This window comes from Pipra filicauda, unplaced genomic scaffold (assembly GCF_003945595.2).
Source record: "Pipra filicauda isolate LSUMZ 115617 unplaced genomic scaffold, ASM394559v2 scaffold76_size2844353_pilon, whole genome shotgun sequence".
Classification (NCBI taxonomy): domain Eukaryota; kingdom Metazoa; phylum Chordata; class Aves; order Passeriformes; family Pipridae; genus Pipra; species Pipra filicauda.
The window spans coordinates 305,267-323,132 of record NW_024104942.1 but is presented as its reverse complement, the minus strand read 5'-3'; positions in this window follow the sequence as shown (position 1 = coordinate 323,132).

Genomic DNA, 17,866 nt, shown 5'->3' with positions numbered 1-17,866 from the left:
TAAGCCACGTCCCTGAGTGCCACATCTCCTGCATCACCCCAGTATAGGCATGGCTGTGCTCATCTCACACGCTGTCACCTGCCGCTCTCCAGCATAGACTTTTAGGTCCAAAGGGCTAAAAATAATCACACAAGGGAATGGTGGGCTGACTTTTCTTTCCAAGAATTTTTATCCTTCTCTGGTTGCCTGGAGTGTCCCTTGGACCTTGTAATGATAAACTGCCAAAAACCAAAAAAGCTAGTGGGGTTTGACATTTCTGTTTCTTTCTTAATGGCAGAGCATCACAAAGGGCTTAACAAGCCACCCCACATGCCATAAGGGAACAGGTTTTTTCCTTCATCTCAGCTCCTAAAATGGGCAGAATGGAAATTTTTTCATTCATTAAAACTTCCAGCAGAATTTTGAAGAAGAAAATGCCATTACCCAGCAGAGACCATGGCTGTGACTGAAGCTGTAAAGTAAGGATGACCTGGAAGTTTGACAAGGAAATGCACGCTCATCAGAGATGCTTGGGGCTCCCTTTTTGGTCCAACACACAGACCAAGATTTTAGGGAGAGGACACCAATATCACACCACCCAGAGCCCTATTACTTTGCATTTCCCACCCTGACAGTGCAGTTGGGGCTGGGAGCAGGGAAGGACCAAAGCACAGCCACCTCTAGTGAGTTTTCTGACACTTTCTGCATGTTATACTCTCTGTCAAATGATTTTCACCCCCCAGCAAGTTTGAGGCAGCGTGATGTGCAGTGAAGAATACAATAAAATTGAATTATTCTGGCGTGAGAAATTTTTCTTCTCCCCATTTGTCAAGCTTTCTGCATCTCATTCCAGAGCCAAGAAAAATCACCCAGCGATCCATCAGAGGGGGGATAAAACACAAAACCTCTGCAGCAGGTGTGCTGGATGGCATCTGAGCAGTCCCTGGGGTCCTCAGGCTCTCTGCCAGGCTCCTGAACTCCCCCATCCCATCTCCTCAGTGTCGTGCCCCTCTGTCCCCAGAGCCAAGTGATTTCTTGCAAAATAATCTGCAGCAAAATAACTACTGTGTGATGTCAGGCAGGACAGTCCCTGTTTCCAGGAGCAGGTTTCCATTGCCCCTGGGGGGATCAGAAGTGGGATAGTATTGCAGAGGTTGTGCTCTCTGAGCTCCCACTCCGCATACAGCTTGCCAGGGAAGTCAGCTGCAAAGATGAATTTCATATTGATTTCTATAGCTAGATTCCCGGTCTGCTGCAATTCTTTGTTAGGGAGCTGAGAAGCACACGGGAATGGAAAGCTGCAAGGATGGCTTGAACTACTGAAGGGTTTTTTTGAAAAGCTGGGAAAAACTGGAAAAGCCACCGAGAAGGAGAAAAACACTCCGCTCTAAAGGGAATAAATGGGGAGATAAGGAGTTTTGCAGGGTATGTGTTTCTTCTTTCTTATGGAGATTATACCTAAATTCACTTCTCCCTCCAGAATATTCTGATGAAATAGCATTTCCTGAATGAAATGACTGTGTCAAAAGGTGTCCAGCCAACTCTATTCTGCTTTACCACATCTGTGGTTTTATCTGTGAACACAGCTTCTCTCAACAGACCAAGGACTTTCTTTTCACCTTTTTTTTTTTTTGGCCTGGAAAAGGTCACACTTCTAGTTTGTTTGAACTTCACAGAGGAAGCTGTATTGGACTTAGCAGGTGTCATCAGGGTGAAGGAAGCAGCAAGACGTGGCTCAGTGGCTGGATGGGTGAAGGGCTGAGGAACAGAGTGATTCAGCCCACAAGACAGAGCCAGGAGTTGGACTCAATGATCCCTAAAGGCCCCTTCCAACTCAGGATATTCTATGGTTCTGTGATTCTTTAAGCAGAATATCAGTGACTGCAGTAAACTTCATAATTTCCAAAGGGTCGACTTTGAGTACCAAGAGTTTCTTCCCTGCCCGCCCTTCGAGCTCCCGGTGCCGCCTGCAGTGCAGTTCATCTCTCTCTGAACACAGGCTGCCTGCACGCTTCCAGCTGGCAGGAATTCCCTTTGACAGCCCAGATCTCTCAGCAGCCAAATACCTTGGACTCCGGAAGGTATCGCTGTAGACATTAAAGAAAAATAAATGGGCTGTCCTTTCAGAGATTTTTTTTCTTGAAAAGAAAACCACAAGGCTTTTTCCTGTTTAAAAAAAAAAAAAAAAGTTTAAAAGTCAGTGCTTTTTGCTTTGTTCTGTGTAATGCTATTCTTAAAAATTGGCTTTCAGAGAGAGATGCTTCGCTCTCACCCAACAACGATACCCAGGGCCGGTCTCTGCCTCAGCACCACCCTGGTTTCTCTGGGTGCAGAGCTGGACAAGCCAACAGATCTCTGTTTTTTTTTCTCCTCTGACAAATCTGAAGAGTGGGAATGACCTGTCATGGCTATTTTGTGTCATTGTCAACAAAACAGAGCACTTTGTCAGGCTTTTTTGTGGCTTGTAAATACGAAATAAATTAATAATGTCATTTACCACTATGAAAGAAACCATTTCCTTGACTCTCAAATGAGAGAGGCTTTCTGATGTGACCCGTTCATCACTACCCTTCACAGTTTTCTTTGAATGGAACCAAGAATTCCGTTCCTTCCAATTAAAGAAGAAAAAGGAAATATTACATATGGGTGGGTGTCAATGAACACTTCACCATTTTTTCTCTTTTTTGAGGGGGACAAGGCAAATCGAACTTTCCAAATTCTCTTCCAAGACATTTGGCCAAATGTTTCCCCTGGCAGTGGTTCATGGGAACTCTGGCTGAGAACACAATACCAGGAGCTTCACTGATGCCTTCCCTGACCACCAGTGGGGTTCCTCCATCCCCTCCGTCCTCTCCATCCCCTACATCCCCTCCATCCTCTCTCCCAGACAGCCCTGGAAAAATGTTGCTGCTTCTCAGCAGTCACAGGCAGGCACACCGTAGGAATCTCTGTGCCCACCAAACCTCCTCTCAGATAAGGAGGAAATACGCATTACTCTAATTACCAGTGAGATGTAAGAGCAAATATTTGGCTAATGAAACCAAGGTCAGGAAAAAAAGAGCTTGTTTGAAATAGAACCGGCCAGGTTTTATACGAATGACATCCTTCCCAAAAGCAACATTGTTTTCTGAACTCATGGAGATGCCATGTCCCCAGCATTGCTCTTCATCCCCCAGGGCTCATTTCTCCCTCTCCATGGGTACATGCAGCTCCAGCATAGAACCCTCACAGGTGTAACTGGTGAGATCTGGTTGTAATATGTTTCTTAGGAAGCCTATGTGAAGTATGTTGTCAAAAAAACCCAGTTATCCAATGAAAACTTGCACTTTTCATTGGCACTCAGCCTTTGTTTCACTCTTTGTGCTCACAGAGCAGGACCAAGCAGGACCACATGCCAGAGGTGATGTTTAGAAAGCACAAACCTTTCCAATACTGCTAGAGCCAGAGTGCCCCAGTCCCAAGCAGCCATGGGCAGGGCCAAAAGGGGATCTGTCCTGGTGCTGAGCCTCCAAACATCAGCAGAGGTGCTACCATCTCCCCTGGGGTAATTGCTATTGGACTGTGCAAGCCCAACTCATTAAGATGGATGATTTCTCCATGCATTTCGTGTCTCCCTGCAGCCTCAAATGACATCTCACTTAGGATTAAAAGAGCCATCATTCTGCCTAATGCCCTGCAGGACCAGTTCCCTGCATCCCTTACGGAACCCAGGCAACAAATGCCAGGGACTGTCCATGGGGAAAGCAGGAGCAAAGCTTTTCCCACAGAACTGGCCCTAACTGTACACTAAATTTGGGTTAATTATGAACACATGCTCCAAGATAAAAATCGAAGGAAGAGCTGAGCATCAAATACACAGTGAATCTAATTAACGTGAACACAGCTAATTAGATTTAAATTTGCTCACAATATTGCATGTGTGCTTGAAACTGCTGGCTTTATGGGAGTAATTAAAAAAAGTTAAATAGGGTTGGATTCACAAATTAAGCAGCCCCAATGATTTCCTTTTAAGCATGTGGTCTTTCCATATATTGTTGTTTTATTTTATTTCTTGAAGAAAATGTTTGTTGTGGGCCATTTGTTCCTCCAGAAGTTTACAGAAGTTTGAGTTCCCAGAGCTGCTGCTGCTCTTGCACAGGAGCATGGAGATGTGCATGAGGAGCCATTTGGCAAAACCCTTTAGATGGAAAAATGTCTCTGCCTGGAAAATTGCCTGCAGGAGCCCAGCAAGCTGCTTAGCCAGACAGTTTGGGATAGTCAGATCCAAACTTTTCACAGTATCCCCCAGGAGATTCCCATGGTTGGGAATGAGGGAGCTCAAGGCAGGTCCTGCCCATGCAGGATATCCTTCCTGTCATGAGCCTGCCACACTCTGGAGGCTGGATCAGGGCTGCTGAGCACACCTGGACAGCACTAGGAGGCAGTGCCAGGTGGTGGGCATTGGCATGGGGCAGGGCTTCTGGGGGAAAAAAGGCAGCTCCAGGCTCATGGGAAGCTCTGAGGGGTGGGACTAGGGGTGGGAATGTGGCACAGGCTCTTAGGAAGAATTGGAAGCTGTTGTAAGCTCCCCATACCATCTCTGGACTGCTGGGAAGAAGATGGTGAATTTATGGCAGAGAAAATGATGGTTTGCTTCTTCCAATGACATCACAAAATGGTGAGTGCTGCTGGGGCAGAGCAACCAAGGGATGAAGCCTCTTGGTGCTCCAAGAGGTGTGGATGTTCCTGGAGAAGGGCTGCATGGGACAGGCAGCAAATTCTGCTAGTCCCCCCAAATGAAGTGCAGCTCCTGGAGTCCCTTGCAGTCTGCTATCTAGTGATGGAGTAGGGCCTCTGTATGCAGTGGAAGTGCATACATTAAATAAGATCTATCACACATGTTAGAAAGGCTTAGCTCCTAAGGAAGTTGGACTAACCCCAGTCCTTAAAGCTGTTGCTTTGGCAATCTTTTTATTTTTTTTTTAATCAACTGAGAAGTAGGAATTGTATAATGGAATTGTGCTCTTGATCTGCGTTTCATGATTCTTATTCCTGTTGCTTCTCACTATCACATAAAAACTGGCCTGGTGAAGGCTCCTGACAGTTTCTTTATAGCTGGAAATCTACTGCAGCTGATGCTGATAGTTGAAGATTGCCCTTGTGATCTTTATCCTCTGATCTGTGGATCCAGCCTGGACCAGAGCCCTGTGTTCACTCTGCACAGCGTGCACAGTCCCTGATTTGCAGTTCATGCCCCATTCCTGCTGCCTCAGGAGTCTTCTGCATGTTTCTGAGACCTAGTTTTGTTTTGTTGTACTTGCAGGGGAGGGGGGGGGGAATGGATTTTTCTTTTTTTTTCCAAGCTAACTGTTTACAAAGCAGAGGAAATGAACAGACTGGGGGAGCTGCAATGGAAACTTGCCTGGGAATTTTGGACACTAGCACATCCAGCAGAGGCAGTTGGCTTTACTTAATTAAAATGATCACTGTGCTGAGATACCTAATTAGATTCAGGCACCTGTAGCCAAGAACCACAGTATTATGCATTAGCTCTTGTGGCAGCGATGTCACTGCTGCACTCAAAGGCTCTCGGCTGGCAATTTGCCAGGCAGCTTCTGTGGCCCCTTCTCAGGGACAGCCTCCTGTCCCTGCCCTTGGGCCCATCCTGGAGAAGCAGGAGAAAGCACTGCATCCCTTGGTCATGGTGCAGGGGGCTGCTGTGTGCTCCCCCAGCTGTGTCCTGTCACCTCTGCCTCCTCCACCCTGCTGTGCTCTGCTCACGGTGCTCCCCTGCCCCAGCAGTCTCTGCCCTTAAGGCAAACCACTTCTCAGGCTGAAACCTGGATCGTGGTGCTGTGTCACTTTCCAGGGCATGTGCCTGACACAACTCTTGGTGCACCCAGCCCAGATGGCATGGCCTGCAGAGCAATTTTCCAGCATGGAAAGAAGTGAATTTGACCTTTTTCATGCACCTTTCAGCCAAAATGCCCAAGAGTTTAGCTGATCAGGAAAAGGGCCCTAGCAGGAAAGTTAAGGTTTTGAAACTCCCAGCCCCAAGATCAAAGGCTGAAAATGTTGGATTCATGTGATGTTATAAGTAAACTGAAACTTAGGTTATAATATAGCAGCAAAATTTATTAAAGATTTATATAAATTGCAAATAAGCAAAACAGCGCGCTGGGCTGCCGGGGAGACCCCTGCTCCACACAAGGCCAGCAAAGCAGTGGGAAAAAACAGTATTCTTTATACTATTGTCAATTCCCTTCCCATAGTCACTTGTTATCCTTCTATTGGATCCGAGTTCACAAGTCTGGTTCTGGTTGGTTCTTTTGCAAGCTCGCTTTTAGTTGCCAGGTACTTCCCTTTCCATAGTCTTAGGTAATTTTTCGTCCTTGAGGCCTACTGTGTGAGTCTCTTCCAGATGTCCATCTTGGATACTTTTTATCGTCTTCGTTCTTGACCCTTTGATCCTTGTCCTTCCCTTCGTTACTTTAAGCGTACACTTTTAGACAATATACAAAAGACTTATTCAGTAAGACATAACTTGTTTTGTCAGCTTAGAAACTGCAGCTGCAGGACTATCAGCTTATAGTACTGACAGATTAATTGCCCATTCTGTAACTTACAGTCCACCGGCCTTAATAGAACCTTGATTACAATTATATATATATAAATATAACATGCAATACTATTAAAAGAGTAAATTACTACAACTATTACAACTATCACTACTACTACTAATTTGATGAGTAAATTACTTTACTACTACTAATCTATTACATGTGATATGTCTTGTAGGGAATGCTCAGCTCATACGAACTGCAAGGAGCTGGAGCAGGCAGTGGTGTCTGTGCTGTGTCAGAATCATGCATGGTCCTGGGGATGGAGGGTGGTCTCAGCCTGCACTGCATGTGGCCATGTGCAGACCCTTGGGTCTGTGTCACTGCCTCCCGCTGTGGTGCATTTCCTTCTGGCTCTGGCAGCAGATCCCAGGACCTGCCACTTGCAAGCTGTGTTGGTGGCTGCCTGTGCAATCCTGTCACTGCATGCAGACCCTCACGGCATCCTGTGTTGGACCCCACAGACCCTCCAGACCTCCCCCAAGCTGGGAGAGGGGTCTCCAGGGTGGGTATGGCTTGAGTGGCTGAGCTCAGACAGCTCTATCAGACCGCGTGTGTGGGAGGTAGCTGCAGTTGAGACCAGGAGATTGCTAAGTGCTGACCTGCAGCTTTATCCTATGATTGATCCAGTGGCAGAGGAGCTGGGAGTTGATGAAGCTGACCATGGAGTTAGATGAGGATTGCTACTGTTCCCTTGATTGGGATGAATCACCAACAGTGCCTTCCCATTCCTTACTGTTGGGATGAGAAGGGCTCCCCTGCAGCCCCCAGCCCTGCTCATGAAGTGCCATAGGGGCATGATGCAGCAACGTGGCTCACCCAAAAGCTGCAAGAGAGAAGCAGCCAGGGCACAGTTTTGGGTGCTGGGAGGGAGCGTGAAACCCCTGAACTGCTGGAGCAATTTCATGAGTCACCACATCCTGAATTTCACTTCAGCCCACCCATCTGTCATGACTTGGCTGCAAGACAGAGCCATGAATGAGTGATCTTCCCACACAGAGCAAAGCAGAAACATATGGGAATACACCCTGTGTTTTCAAAGTGGAGGTTTTGATTACCACAGAGCACAATAACTGACAAGTGCCTTGTGGAGTAATTATTGTTGTGAAAGTAAAGCCACCACGGCTTGCCTCTGCACATGCTGTAGAGCACTGCTTTGGCAGCACTAGATGCAGCTCCAAAAGGGGATGTCTACATGCAGCATGTCAATGAATGCATTTGGGGAGGAGGAATGTGGGGTCTAATGGAGAGAGGGACATGCAGCCACAAAATGTTGAAGCTTTTGTCTCTGCAGGGCACGCAAGCTCCTCCAGGAACTCAGCCAGGATGTGGCAAGGCTCCAGCAAAAGATCCTGTAGATCATTGTAATGTGACTATGTCTTACAACTGCACAGTGTGTGCAAGAAAAGGATGTTAAGATCAGCTGAGCTTTGTCCTTTTAGAGATTGAGCTGATCTATTTCCCTGTTCAAAGACCTCTGACAGCTCGGTGATGCTCACAACCCCCAGTGCCAGCAGCAGTGGATGGGGAGGCTGGAGGAGATGGGTTTGTGGTTTGCTCCTCGTGTCGAGCCCTCTCCCTCCTGTCAGCTGCACAAATTGGAGTTATAGCCACAGCAATTTCTAGTCTTCTTGGAGCCAAAAGCACATCAGTACTTATTTTGTTTAATTTGCGCTCAGCCTCCTGCAAGGAGCTTCTTGCAGTTCTATTGCCAAAAAATATGTTCAAAGGAAAAGGTCAGTTCGTCAGGGCCCAGCACTTTATAAAGCCCATAGTGAGGGGATATAATATTGCAAATAGAGCAGAATTGGTTTCTCTGTTATTGAAACCCCCTCAGGTCTCTGGCTTGCTTTCCAAGCTCTGAGTAATACATTTCTCTCCATTTCAACCGTTTCCCAAAGCACTTCCCATGGGGTGCCCAGCTTGGAGCTGCAGGGAGCAAAAGCCTCATTGTCAGGAGGCCTCCCAAGCCTGACAGTAGGATATAACTGGGTTTGAAAATATTTGACCCTCCTTGCTCACAAAGCCTTTGCTAGTGGCAAAGTGATATTTCTGTGGGGGAGAAAACCCTCTTCGTTACTCCACGAACAACTCACTCACTCAGCTGTTACTGCTTGGGTAGCACCAGGCAATTTTAGAGCCTGTCCCTGTCCAAAGTCCATTTCATTTCAGAGCAAATCAAACTCTGGTTGTTTTCTTCCAATTGTTTCTGACTTGTGAGGAGCAGAAGCACTTTCAAACAACAATCTTTCTCTTGAATGCCAATGAATACTGGGTTTTACAGAGCCATGGGAAATCTTCCCAGCAGGTTCAATGTAGTGGACTTTCTTAAAGGGGGTGAGGGAGAGATTATTTTTCTTCCTCTCCTGGCCTTGGTATCCTTTTCAAACTAGTAGTGAGTAGGATGGCTCCCATCTCCCTCCACGTTTTCACACTGTCCTGAGACTCCCAAGGACATCTTTCCTTTTCCAGGGAAAAGAAACTGGTTAATCTTCTGTGTGAATTCCAAGCTGGAGAGGGATGTACAGGGAAGCTGACATGAACTTGTGTGGTTGGGGGGGAAAAACTGTCTCCTGAGAGTCTGGGTAAAGCCTTAACCTTGTATTCAGGGAAGTGTCCAAAGATGCATGTGTTATCAGTCAAGTTACCTCCCTAAACTCATTTGCAGAAATTAATTTTGAGCAGCATTCTGGAAAAAAGTTTCTTACCATTTCAGTAACCAGAGGTGGGTTGTTTTTTGTGTTTTGTTGTTGTTTTTTTTTAAAGAAACAAATCAACCTTATTTCGCATTGAATTGAGCACTTGATTCAACTCATAAGAAAATATTTTGGGTTTGCTCTGCAGTACTTATAATTTCCCTTTAAATTTAGCTTGATTTCTAAATGAAACATTTCTAATGGATCACTGGAGCCTTTCAGGATTGTTTCTGTTTAACATTATGACTTACAAACGATCACATTTGGGGGAAGGAAAAAACAATTTGCCAGTACAGTCATTTAGGTGAGCCTGAAATGGTGAACAGCCTCTAAACAGATGGCTGTGTTTTCCAAGCCTCGTTTGGGGCCCACTAGTGCTGATGTGGCCAGGTTGAGCTGGTGTCCTGAATGTTTCTTACAAGTATGGAGAAGCCTCTGGTCTTTCTCTCCATCCATGTGAGGCTGGGTGATATTTTGGCATGATGTGTGGGCAGGGACCAGTGATGATGGGGGGGGGCTTTAAACTTCTTCCCCACTTCTCCCCCTGCCTCCCACAACCTAAATTATTCACTTCATTGCAGAGATCTCATGAATTAATGATCTCAAATTTGGTGTCTCCTAGCAACATGTTTACTTATTCCATTGCCGTCCTTTTCCGGTCTCTTGGATGGCCGGGTTGTCTCTGGCCCCTCTCCCACTGCCTCCACTCATTCCCCTTGCCCAGAGCAAGGTGTCACAGTCTGGCTGAGCCATTATCCCTGGCTGTGCTGTGGAACATGGGAAGAGTTTGCCTGAAGCTCTGAAGATAAACTCTCCTCTAAGAGCAGAACCTGTGGGCTTTGTGCCATCTCAGGAACAGCCAGTGTTACAGTCCACAGGGGATGCTCCTCTCTACCTTGATCTGCATCAGCTGATCCAAAGCTACTTCCAGAACCCAAGTCACTGTGTGTGAATCTGGAGGCCACCTCAGGAGGTTTCCTGCCTCTGCAAAAACAGGGAAAGGAGGATCAAGGAAAGCAAGCCAGCAGGGATGAACTTTTTCAAATAGTGTAGCTGGGAGGAGAAAAAACACCACAAAATCACATCTGTCCTGTAGCAAATTCTTTTTTTGGTCCTTTCCATGGGAAAGCAGATGAGAAAGAGCTTTGCAGCATCTCCCAGCTGTGATCACCCCCCTGTATCTCCACTGCTGCCCATTTCCTGCAGCCTGCATGGCAATTGCTGGAAACCTTTCTGCATCTGGATAGGTGGGCAGCAGCTGGACCCATCTCTGACAGCTGCTGGGAGCTGAGCTCTCCATCCATCCGAATGGGATCCCAGAGGAGCCTGGATGAGCACTGGAGGATGAAGCTGTGCTTCCCTGTCTAGACAGCTCTTTGCCACAGTTTTCTGCCTGTAGGCACCACGCTCAGAAGAGTGCTGTGCTTGTTGGGACTACCCCTGTGCTGCATGGGACTGGTGGCCACTGAGCAAAGGGAACTTGAGAGCTTCAGTCCCAATCCAGTGATCCTTTATAGTTCTCCTCTGAGCTTCCCTGTGCTTTAAGCTGAGCTTGCAGCTGGCTTTGGGGCTGGCATGGTCCTAAAGGGGTACTTGCAGCAAAGCTTTCCTTTCAGCTCGTGCTGGAGCAGTCCCACACTGTGCAGGTGCCTGATTGAATCCCCAGTGCCCCTGTTAAGAAGGGGCTGATGCAGCCCCATGCTACAGTCTCCTATAAAATGCCACATTCCCTCCCTATGTTTCATGCATAATTCAGAGGTTCCTCTAAAAATAAAGTTCCTCAGGCAGCCTCTGAAGCCTGAGTGATTTGCCTTCCAGATCACGGGAGAGGTGAAGAGCTCTGCTCTCCCTTGGGGCCCCTTGTTCACAGGGAGGCTGAGGTCTGGCTGAGGTCCCAGCCATGCACTCTCTGCTGGTGCAGCTCAGGGAGCAGAAACCTGCCTGGCACAGGGCAAGGTCACAGTCTCTGCTGTGTGAGGGCCTTTCTCTTACAATAGGGAGAGCCCATGAAAAACCTCCACTGTTTTGTTGGTTGGTTGGTTGGTTTTTTGCCTTGTTTTGTTGTCTTATGAGTGACCTGCAGTGACAGTAACACTGTGGGGGTTTCAGAAAACCATGTCACACAGAGCAAGAATAGTAGAGGTCGTTTGTTAACAATAACAAGGAGATGACTGTATTTGGCTGTTACATCTTGACTTACATGAGTATACACAAATGTCTGCTATCAAATAGAGGTCTGTGTAAGTATATCTGCCCATGGGAATGCGTTTTGAGTATGCTACATCACCCCCAACACAAGGTTTTATAGCCTTAGATCAGATATAATAAAAAAGGAAAATCTCAGCCTTCCCTCCAATACCTCCAGCTCTTCTGAGATACCTTGATGTTCCTCTGCTTTACTTAACCCAGGTTTTACAAACTTAGGTCCTGCTATTCAACTAGAGCTCATCTTTAGCCATATTTAGTGACACTCAGTATAACATTTCAAAAATTAGGAAGGGCAAAGTTGGAAAAGTCTATTCCCTCCTGGTTTTTTAGCATGCTGGCAACTCACAGATTATTGCTAGAAATTTATTTTTATTCAACAGACTGATAAATCAAAGACCTTCCTTATGTTTCCCTCTTCCTAGAGAAAGATCCCTGCCAGTTTGCCTGTGAATCTGCAGCAATGGCAGGCATTTGCAAGGGTGGGAGTGACAGGCAGGCAGCAAAGTGGATCCCAGTTCTTCCTTTGGTTAATAGCCTTGGTTGCAAACCCCAGGAAAAGCAGAGGATGATCAAAGCAGACTGATAACTGCTGTTCAGCCCTGGTTGTTTCCAGGGCTCTATAAGGCTCACTCATGCCCAACAACAACTCGAGCAGACAGGAGTGGATGGTTTGGTCAGGAATAAAGAAATTATGGGCAGCACACAGGAGTCCCTTTGCTTTTTCTGCTGGTCTGTTAGTCCTCTCCTGATTTTCCAAATACCAACAAGAAGAAACAATTCTTTTGCACTGGTATGACAATAACAAATAGTTCTGGAGTGACTCAGCTCTGCTTGGGCAATCCTGAGATCCTCTGAAATAAAGCATCCCACAACACATGCCAGCATGGCTCCAAGGGGCAGCTGAGGGGTCTGTGCTGGTGAGGGGTGGAAGAGCAGAACAAATCCCTGTATACTGGACCTCCATACTCCTTTCCATGTGGTGGGTACTGAAACAGGGGGGCTCAGTGTACAAGGTGCAGTGAGCGAAAAAGACTGGCATGACTTTGAAAGTTTCTAGGCAAGTAATGGAAAAGAAACCTGTCCCTGACTGTTATACCCTTGGATGGCCGTGCTCTGTCATGCCCCAATGCTTAACCCATGACTCTGATAAGCTGCTGGTGGTAGTCACTGGCTGCATGAGCATCTCTGCACAAGTTCAGCTGTTGCCCTGTAGTGAGCTCCTTGTGTACAGCCTGGGGTATGCACAGTTATGTACACAAAGGTGATTCCACCATAGGAATGATATTTGCAATATTTCCAGTACTCCACGACAGGCAGGTGTGTGGAGATTCATCTGTTGCAGACTGAGAGAGAAGAGGACTGTAGATGAGAAATCAGCTGGGGAGTGCTTGAAAATGGTTCTTAATTTAAAATATTGTTTCCAAACTCTGGCTATTGGTGTGGAACTTCCACTTCTGATGCTTTTGAAACTGACTTCATCTCATTTTTCCTGTTTTGCTCTGATCTAAGCTCACTGGGAGACAATGGGGCGAGCCCTGCTCTTGCTGGAGGTCAGAGCCCTCCTTGCCTGGGACAGCCTGAGAACAGAGCCACAGCCCCACAGCTGTGACTTCAGTGAGGCTGGGAAGTGACTGAGATATATCTCATTGGACAGGAAATCAATATCTAGTTTTAAGATACTTTTCCATTTCTGTTGATTGCTTTATATTATATTAAGAGCCCCTCAGGGCTCTATCTTGGTACTGGTACTCTTTAATATCTTTACCAATGACATAGACAGGGAGATTGAGTGCATCTCAGTGAGTTTGCAGATGACACGAAGCCAAGAAATACATGACACAACAAAAGGAAGGGATGTCATCCAGGGGGATCAAAACAAGCTTGAGAAGTGGGCCCACAAGACACTGAGATGCTGGAGTGTGTCCAGCTGAGTGCAGTGAAGCTGGGGAGGGGTCTGGAGCACAAGTCTGATGAGGAGGGACTGAGAGGGGTTTTAGCCTGGAGAAAAGCAGGCTCGGGGGGACATTATTGCTCTCTACAAATTCTTGAAAGGAGGTTGTAGCCAAGTGAGGGTGGGACCCTTCTCCCAGGTAACAAGTGACAGACAAAAGGAAATGGCCTGAAGTTGCACCAGAGGAGCCTTAGACTGGATATTAGGAAAAACATCTTCAGTGGAAGTGTTGTCAAGCGTTGGAACAGGCTGCTCAGGGAAGTGGTTGAGTCATCATTCATACAGGTATGTAAAAGATGTGTAGATGTGGCACTTAGGGACATAGTTTACTGGGGAAGGTGGCAGTGCTGGGGTAACATTTATCTTGATGATCTTAGAGGTCTTTTCAAATCTTAGGGATTTTAAGAGGCAGTATATTCACTTGGCATGCTACTGCATTGTGTTAGAGCTTTGGAGTTCATGGCAATGTTGAATTCTTTTTTTATTCTTCCATCTAAGATGGGAGTTCTTCCCCATCCCCTGACCTTCTGTGTTCGCAAAAATAATGCTTCTGGCTTTGCAGCTATTGGTTTCAGAATGGAAAATATGTGTCATTGAACTGGGGAGAGCTGCTATGATTTGCAGAGAGCCTGAAAGAGTTACTGCAAGATATCAACTGCTGTGTGCATTTCAGTGTGCTCCTACTCATAGTGCAGGCGGCACTTTCATTATGTGCTTATTGGTATGTCCAAGGAAGAAAAGATCTGACAGTAGAGCTTATACACAGGAAAATGAAGGAGGGAGAAGGTGGAGATGTGCAAATTCAGCTGTGCCTTCTGGTAGGTGAAGATCTTGAAGTCTCTAGGTCCTTTGATAGTGCAGGGGTGTCCAGCACTCCAAGTTTCTCCTTCCCTGGTGTCAAAAACACAAACCTTTTTGGGGTTCAGTGTGGGCTAAAGGAGCTGAAAAACAGAGAAGTTCCCAGTCATTCCCAGACCAGTTAGTGAGGCAAACCCCTTGGCTGTAGAGTAAGACACCATTCCTTCTGCAACCAAAAACTGCTGTCCTTGGAGCACTAGGATATGAGGCGCCTGGGCTTTTTCTTTTTAATCTGTGCAAGTCAGGCACCTGGAGGGGATGGCAGAGCACAAATGCCTTGCTCAGATACCAGGGGGTTGTGCAAGCAGGAAGGCTGAGGGACCCTTGAAGACCTTTTGTCTCAGGAACAGCAGGATTTGCCTTTTGCTGACCCTTTCCATGTAATTACTGAGTGCTGCTGGGCGAAGCACTGTTCATGGTGCTGGCAGGATTGCTCTCACAGACAGCGTGGAGGGCAACAGCTCTCTTCGCACCTGTGCACGGACGGGCAGGGAGGGCTAAATGCTAGAGCACGGCTGAGCTGACGTGTGAGGGAGGAAACAGCCTGTGCAGGCTCAGATCTCCACAGGCCAGCAACCCCCCACAGCTGGGAGGAGAAGGTAAGCCAGAGCACACGCAAGGTCCAGGCTGCATCTCTGCTCTCCTACTAGAGAGATGCACCAAGGGCCAGGCCAGTGCCAGCATCTGACACTGGTTCACATGTGTTTTTTTCCTATGGAAGTGGCCAGCTGAGAATAACACTGTGGAAGAGATGGAAAAGAACAAGAAATTTTGGGAATCCCTCCCCATTCGTGTGTTCAGTGAAAAGAAGGTAATTTCTGGAAGTCCAGTTCCCTGCAGAATGCTTTGAGCAGAGGCAATAAGAAGCTCTCCCTTTTGCTAGGAGACTTCTCTGGGCCTTTTTCGTGATGCAGACAAAGACATCCCCTGTCTCGGAGAGCATCTCTCGGCTACAGCAGGAACGTGCACTGCATCAAAACAACCTGCCCCCACACCACAAACCTCTGCTGTGGTGTCCTTGCAAGATGAGAACCGAACCCATGATGTCCTCCCCTTCCCTGTGCCCCTCAGCCCTGGGTGTGCTTTTCAACCCAGTGCTGGGCAGGTGGCACTTGCACTCCCGCAGGTGCTGTTAGAGCCCAGCTGGATGGCAACTAAATGGGCTCTTTTGGCCACTGTTAAGAGCCTCTGGGAACACCACCTTCCCTGCCAGTGCACTTGTTGCCTTGCACAGGAATTTCTGTGTCTGCACAAAAGGAGCCTCAGTCACACACCAGCACCTTGATGCTGTAGCTGCCGGTGAGAGGGAGGCTCTGGATGCTGCAGCATTCCAATATCTGTCCCTTTACAGTACTTCATAAATTTAGGTTGGGAATATTTGTTTTAACAGCAGGACCCATTTAGCACATTCGAATATCTCCTGCTGAAGTGACAGGTTTAACATTTCCCTTTAACCAGTACAGATTGTGCCACCCCTGGGTAATGTGTGAACAAATCACATTGTTAGCGCTGCGCAATAAACCACTTTTATCTCGTGCTGGGAGAAGTCATGAAGGCCTCACTCAGGTCACACTGGCTCTGAAAGTCTGGGGGCAGGCTTGAAACAGGCTGATATTGGCTGTCCAGCACTGTGCACAAAGGCTGAGCCTCCAGGAGGGAGGTAAAGTTCTACCTGCCTGCTAGGCTTCAAATCTGGTACTTCCCAGGGAGTGTGGGCATCCCACAGACCCCCTAACATCTGTGCCTGCTCTGCATCCTGCTTCTTATGATGTGGGCATCCCAGATTTTGCCCTGAGCTCACCTCCTGCCCTCAGGGGATCACAGACACCCCCAGCAGCATGATGCTCACTGAGAACCTGTCTGGGGCAGGAGCACAGGCTCTGTGACCCTTGGCACACCTTCAGCTGGAGCTGTGCTGCAGGTGATGCTTCTTACATTTCCCTTACATTGTAAATTACATCTGACTGCTGTCACCTGTAGAAAGGAACAAATAAATCTCTTTGGCCAGGCAGGTTGCTGTAAAAGTTCAAAGCCATTTTGCAGCTTCACAGGTCAAAGGTCCTGCTATGGGAAGGAGAGGGCAGAACTTGCTGGTGCTCTGCAGCTGCACTAATGCCATACATCTCAATTTGCACTGACCCTAAAAGCCATGGGGTGACTTTGCTGTTTAAGAAGAGGTTTTTAATGTACTTTGCATGCTTTAGCATCCTTAATGGCTAATTAGGCTAATGATGAGTTTTCAGTTGCATATAGCTTCCACACAAATGCTTAGCCTGTTCCATGGGACTGAGGCCATCAGGCAGGCTTGGAAAAGGAGGAGGTGCACACATGCTAAAAGGAGTTGGAGATGAGATGTTCTGTCAGGTAGTACTGGTGAGTACCCAGTACTCTTGACACCGAGCTTTGCAGGTGGTGGATCCCAGAAAAGTGACTGAGGCCAAGCAAAGGAAATAAACATAAAGGGAGGGTGTTACCTGCCCTTTTGGGAGGGAGGAAGAGGAAAAAATGGGTGTGGGGGACCAGCAAGGGAAAAAATGCAGGAGACACAGCCTGGGAGAGGGTGGTTGGGGGGAGGAGCAATGGTGGCTTCATTTCCTGCTGAAAGACCCCTTGGATAAAGCTGCATGCTCTGCACCAAGGCTGTTTCTGGGGTATTTAACCCAGGCTGCTCACTGGCATCCTTGCACAGCCAGCCACACGCTGTGACCCAGATCCAGGCAGGTTAGTGACCCAGCAGCCTGTGCTTCTGTCCTGCTGCTGTCCTGTCCCTACGAAGGTCCTACCGAGGGGACTCTGTGAACCCTGTCCCTGCAGAGCCTGGAGATCCTTTGTTTGGCCATCTGCCTTGGGATGCTCAGGGAAGGACTGAGCTGATGTGTTTGCTAAAAGTACACAACACACTGCTTCCAGGTCTGCTGCCAGCATGATTTTTTTCTTCACTAAGTAAAAGAGAGGAGGAACTGGTGCACTGTAATGATTTTCCTCTCCTTAGGCTTGGTTGATCATTGATACTGGCTCAAACACAAGAAAGCACAATAATAAGGAGCAGCAGTCAGAGACAGGCTCTCAGGAAAGCCTTTTGTCTCCAAACCAGGCCTGGCTGCATAACAGCAAGGCTCAGAGAGCCTGCTCTTTCTGCACTGGACACATAAGAAAAAGGAGCAGCACAAGAAGACTGAATATTCTGGAGGGAGTCCAGTGGAGGCCAGCAAGACTTTGAGGTGGACAGAGCACATGACAGGCAAGGAGAGGCCAAGAGCACAGTGTCTGCTCAGAGGAGAAGGCTTGGGGGATGCTACTGCTGGCTGCAACTACAAAATGGGAAGGTTCTTGAGAGAACAAATGGATGCAACACAAAGAAATTCAGAGTAAAGCTTCCCAAGGAACAGACCCAAAGGAAATGCAGTGCTTTCCATCATCCCCATATCTCTGTGCTGGCACAGTACCTCACAGAGATTTTTGTTTCTTTGCGTCCATTTCTTTTCTTCTGTTGCAATCTCTCCCTCTTTAAATAGCACTCCCAGCAGCCACCAGATGGAAAGGTGAGTTATGTTTGGCTTATGCAGCTGCCATCT